The 6000-nt window shown below is 44.5% G+C and overlaps 1 protein-coding gene across 2 annotated transcripts in view; it reads right to left on the bottom strand.

The window, feature by feature from the left end:
• ECE1 (endothelin converting enzyme 1) overlaps positions 1-5797 on the bottom strand; it is a 65473-nt gene extending 59676 nt beyond the window's left edge. Inside the window, exon 1 of one of the 2 annotated variants that reach the window (XM_033921508.1) lies at positions 5645-5797. The gene's annotated coding sequence lies outside the window, so the exon portion shown is untranslated. The remainder of the gene's footprint in view (positions 1-5644) is intronic. The other variant, XM_033921509.1, reaches the window with a different exon arrangement.
• Between the last annotated feature and the right edge of the window lie 203 nt (positions 5798-6000).

Raw genomic sequence — 6000 nt, forward strand, 5'->3', positions numbered from 1 at the left:
TAATTGGGTGAAAAAACCTACAACTATTACTTTTAATAGTTTACTCGAGGCCCCCACCTACCTCGACTTCAGAAAATCACTCAAAACCTACCTTTTCAGCAAACAAGACCCTTAACCGACCCTTCAGATAATCTCAGGGCCCCCTACCCGACTCTTCTCCTTCACGATAGCTCCTATCTCCCCCTGCTTCTCCTACCCACTTCCTTCCTCATCCACCAAGTCTGACCAAATCCGTTGTAAATCCGATAAATTTGTTGTAATTCTGCCCTCTTCATCTACGAAGTTGGCTAAACTTGTTGTAAATTTCCCTTTTCATCTGCCAAGTTTTGGCTACAGTTGTTGTAAATCCGATAAATTTGTTGTAAATCTACAAGTCTATGCGGATCCTAATCTAATTTAATGTAAACTGCCTAGAACTCGCTGGGTATGGCGGTATATAAGAATAAAATTATTATTATTATTATTATTATTAAAAAAGTCATTCTGAAATTAACTGGATTTTACTTACGAGCAACAAAGTCTTACAAGACATCCTATATTGCCACAAATATTGCTCAAAAATCATTTGGCCACATTCAAGCCATTCATTTAGCATGAAGAACCATTAACTTGGAACGTTTGCCAGTCTCAGAAGGGGACCAGTTTGATTTTTCCTGAAAACTCCAGGGCAGCACATCCTGTCCTCTGACCTACCCCACTAACCTGGCACTGAGCCTGGGAATGAAATCCTTGGAAACCCATCTTGATGGCAGAACCATCCCCTGCAGGGTTTTTTTTTGGGGGGGAGGGGGAGAGTTGGGGGGGGGGGGCAGACAGGTGTTCAGGAGCATGAGGTTCAGAATACCAAATAACCAAAAGAAGTTGCCCTGCTTAGCAGTTGACAGATTGAAAGTTGTTTTTTTTTATAGACATGCAAGAATCCTACAATATGATGGGAGAATTAGATATCACAGATTGAAGTAAATTATTTTATTTTTTTCAAGAAAGCCTGGGATAGTCACATGGGATCTCTTATAGGGAGAGATAATTGTTACTTCAGATGGGCAGACTGGTTGGGCCATTTGGCCTTTATCTGCCATCATGTTTCTATTTAAAATATTTTTAACCCACTTTAGATCAAAGCGGCTCACAATTTACATAAACAGTTTTAACAAACAGAATATAAAACAGACAAGGGGGGGGGTCAAAGGTTAAAGACACTTTTCCATATCCATCATATGGAGGGGCATATAAGTTGAACTAATAGCATTGCCCTAGATGAAAAACACCCATGCAAAGAGGTAGGTTTTAAACAGTTTTCTAAATTGCAGCAAATTTTGCAAAATCTCAAGCTACTGTCATAGCACTTCATAGGCCCAGCCGTAGAAAACCAGAATTTTTTTTGTTCTTACATATTGAAAATTGTTCATTCTCCTTGTATCAAGTAACAAAATGATTTTCAGACTTCAGTGCTCTCGTCTATCGGGCGCTGCAAAACCAGGCCACAACAGATAATGTAGAGGTAATGTAGTCAGCTCTGAAATCTACCCCACACGAAGCAACCAACCTCTATATAAAAACAGTAAGTAAACGGCGGAGAAACAATAAACCTCTCTGCGGAGATCTCGGACCTCATGAAAAAGAAGGAAAAAAGCATTTATCTCCTGCAAACAATCTGGAAAACGAGAGACTAAAGAAGACTATCTGGCCAAGTCTAAAGCTGTCAAAACAGCAGTCAGAGAGGCCAAACTCCGGATGGAAGAGAATCTAGCAAAGAACATTAAAAAGGGGGATAAATCCTTCTTCGGGTATATTAGTGACAGAAAAAGGAACACAGATGGGATAGTGCGCCTTAGGAAACCAGACGGGAATTATGTAGAATCGGACTCCGATAAAGCCGAACTACTAAATAAATACTTCTGCTCAGTCTTTACGTGCGAGGCGCTGGGATCCGGTCCACTGCTGCAGATAAGGGAGAGCTCGGAAGACCCGTTTCGAGATTTTGCGTTTACGTCCATCAGCATCTACTATGAACTTTCAAAGCTCAAAGTGAACACAGCCATGGGACCAGACAAACTACATCCCAGGGTGCTTAGGGAGTTGAGTGATGTCCTGGCGGAACCGTTATCCACGCTCTTCAATCTTTCCCTAAGTACAGGAAGAGTCCCGTTGGATTGGAAAACAGCTAACATCATTCCACTCCACAAAATGGGATGCAGGACAGAGGCTGCAAATTACAGACCAGTGAGTCTCGCATCGATAGTGAGTAAAATTATGGAAACACTAATCAAACACAAATTAGATACGATCCTGAACGATGAGAATCTACGAGATCCCCATCAACATGGGTTTACAAAGGGAAGGTCCTGCCAATCCAATCTGATCAGCTTCTTTGACTGAGTAACGAAAAAGCTGGATATGGGGGAGTCCCTGGACGTCATGTACTTGGACTTCAGTAAGGCTTTTGATAGTGTCCCTCACCGCAGGTTATTGAGCAAGATGAGTTCGATGGGATTAGGAGAAACGTTAACTGCATGGGTAAAAGACTGGTTCTAAGGTAGACTTCAGAGGGTGGTGGTGAACAGTATTCTCTCCGAAATGTCGGAAGTGATCAGTGGAGTGCCGCAGGGCTCGGTCTTGGGTCCGATCCTATTTAATATCTTCGTAAGGGACCTGGCTCAGGGGCTTTGAGGGAAAATTACATTATTCGCCGATGACGCCAAACTATGCAACATAGTAGACAAAAGCACAGTGACCGAGTGTATGACGCAGGACCTACTCTTACTGGAACATTGGTCTTCACCTTGGCAACTAAGTTTTAATGCCAAAAAGTGTAAGGTCATGCACCTTGGCAGCAGAAATCCATGCAGAACTTACACCCTAAATGGTGAGACCTTAGCAAGAACTGCAGCAGAACGGGACTTGGAGTGATCATTAGTGAAGACATGAAGACTGCCAATCAAGTGGCCACCAGGACGATCTCAGGACTCAAGGATCTCCCGTATGAGGAACGGCTGGGTAAGTTGCAGCTATACTCACTCAAGGAACGTAGAGAGAGAGGGGAGACATGATCGAGACGTTCAAATATGTCACGGGCCGTATTGAGGTAGAAGAAGATATCTTTTTTCTTAAAGGACCTACGGTGACAAGAGGACATCCGTTGAAACTCAGGGGTGGGAGATATCATAGTGACACCAGGAAGTATTTCTTCACCGAAAGGGTAGTTGATCACTGGAATAGTCTTCCACTGCAGGTAATTGAGGCCAGCAGCATGCTGGATTTTAAGAGAAAATGGGATAAGCATGTGGGATCACTTCAAGGAAGAAATTAGGGGGGGGTCATTAGAGTGGGCAGACTTGTTGGGCCGTGGCCCTTTTCTGCCATCATCTTCTATGTTTCTATGATGGTCTATATATTAAGAAGCATTTTGCCAGATAATCCGGCAAAGTGTCAACACCCTGTTGGACCACTTTCAAGATTTTACATTGAACACAAAATGATTAACAGGTGTTGCTGAGACCAGGTAAAAGGAGCATAACCAATAGATGCCATGATAGGGTGGGTCAAGTTCTTTCATGGTGGCACTACGCTATTAGGAGAGAACCGAGTCACAGAACAAATATTTTTAAAAACCCTTATATTTCACCACGCTGATTGCAATAAAATAGAAGGAAATAATCCTCCCCCTTTGTGGTATTGCGGTCTATAAAAATAAAGCGATTATTAAGAAACTCGACCACCACCACACCATCCCTCTCAGAACAACCCCCACGGGACAGTCGGGGAACTTCTAAGTACTTTTTTTTTCATTTATTTTAATTTTTATGGCATATTTATGGTATCTATACTGTAAACCGCTTTGAACCTCACGGTATAGCGGTATACAAGAAATAAAATTATTATTATTATTGTGCTTTTTAATATTAAACCTTTTCCATAGCCACGACAAATGCCATTTCCCAGCATTTTCACTTTCAGTAGAACTGGCTTCGTATCCTGGGAATAAAACTTCGTTGGGCCGCGAGAAAGCCACCCCCATCCTGCCCAATGCCTGAACACCCCCAAGTCTCATAGACAAGACGTCCCTACTAGTCACGGCCTTGAACACATGAGCAACATACAGGATGAGACTCCCCCAGTCTCCAGAGAAGGAAGTCAATACCTAGCTATTCAAAAGGCAAATGCCGCCATTAGCTAGGATCATGTGCATTTGAAACTAATGACGTCAACCCAACCACGGTGACGTGAGAGCATGTGAAAGCTCAGAGGTGCAGGTCGGATGGAGGCCTTCCACAATCTCAAATAGAATCCTCGCTGGCAGAAGGAGATCAACAGAGCTGGACGGAATAGCACAGTTTACTATTCGGTGGAATAGAGATACAGAAAAGTTATCCTTTGGCTAACTACAGAGACTGATAGGAATAATAGGCATTCAGCTTTTCACATAGATAAAAGAAACATGAAATCAGATCAGGTGTATTTCAGTAGGATTTAGCACATTATTCGGATTCTCTTTAATAGGGATTTAAATTTGAATAATATATTCAGGGCCAACCAAATACGGATTTTCGTTACAGCCCTAGAAACAAGACTGTCAGGAGAGACCCCCTAGCACCCAGGATCACAGGAAAGACAAAGACATCACCCCCCCCTCCTCCCCCTTACTGGGATGGAAAAATCTTTTGTTAGCAGTTCTGCTCTCACATTTCCAGGAAACTGGGAAAAATCACTCATCTCCAGCCAGTTAAAGATGAGAATATAAGAGTTGGCCCTACAGGTCCATCAAGTCCAGTATTCTAAGTCCCAGGTACCTGGCAAGATCCCAAAGAGTACAACCGATTCCCCCCAAGTCCATCTTAATAGTGGCTTATATAGACTTTTCTTGTGGTGCAGTGGTTAGAGCTGTGGGTTCAAATCCCATGCTGTTCCTTGTGACCCTGGGAAAGTCACTTAATCCCCCCATTGCCCCAAGTACGTTAGAGATGCTAAATATAAAACCACTTAGGCTATAAAATAAACATGAAAATTCTCCAAACCATTTTTAAACCCTGCTAGATTAAGGCTCTAAGCATTTTAGCATGCTTTCACCGTTTTCTCCAGCAAGGAATTGCAGAGTTTAATTCCAAGGCAGGTTTGTTTTCAATCTACCACTTAATAGTCTCATGGCACTTTTTGGAAAGCATCGACCCTTTCCACTCCACTCTGTCCCATCTCCCCTGAGCTGACAGGTGGGAGGGGGATCCTGTATGAAAAGGCAATTGGGGACTGGCAGAGACAAGGCCAAGCTGCTTTTTGCTCTTTGGGATGGAGAAAGCAACAAACCGGAAGCTCAAACTGCTCCCCAGGACTAGAGACACAGGGCCCTGCCCTTGGCTCAATGAATTAGAACGAAAGCTTCCTCATCTCTCTTACCGGGAGGGGGAGGGGCTCGGGAGATCCCCCACCCCCGGGAGCTGCTTCTACTCCCCACTGGGGCTGTCTCGGGAACGGTCTCTTCCCTGGCTGTCTCTCTCGGGAAGAGTCTCACTTCTCTAAAGGCTCCGTCTCGGGGAGAGACGGAAGCAAATCTCCTTTGGGCAGGCTGTCTCGGGGAGGGTTCCCTTTTGGGCAGTCTCTCAAAGGTGCGCTTATTGTTTCTCCTGCCTACAGTCTCTCTCTCACTTACTCTGTCGTCTTCTTCTCGAAGTCTCTCGGGGAGCCGATCCCCCTCCCCTTTAGACAGTCTCTCTCTCCCCCTGGGCCACACAACTTGCACTCTCGGTGTCCTTTACAGCCCAGACAAAAATTGCTACAAGTGACAGCAGCAGGACTTAAAGCCCCTCCTTTGATGAGCGTGTGGACTGACCTATCGGCAGACAGGCTGAGGAGGACAGCCAATCAGAGAGCGGAAAGGCTGGACTTCCTCGGGATCCCAATTAACCCTTTGGCTCCCGGCTCTGGGACCTGCGTGGGCTAAGAGTAGCTGATGATTCACGGAGCTTTTGCGCAGGATTCGTAAAGCTCTTCAGTTCCAGCCTTGGG

This window comes from Geotrypetes seraphini, chromosome 15, assembly GCF_902459505.1.
Source record: "Geotrypetes seraphini chromosome 15, aGeoSer1.1, whole genome shotgun sequence".
Classification (NCBI taxonomy): domain Eukaryota; kingdom Metazoa; phylum Chordata; class Amphibia; order Gymnophiona; family Dermophiidae; genus Geotrypetes; species Geotrypetes seraphini.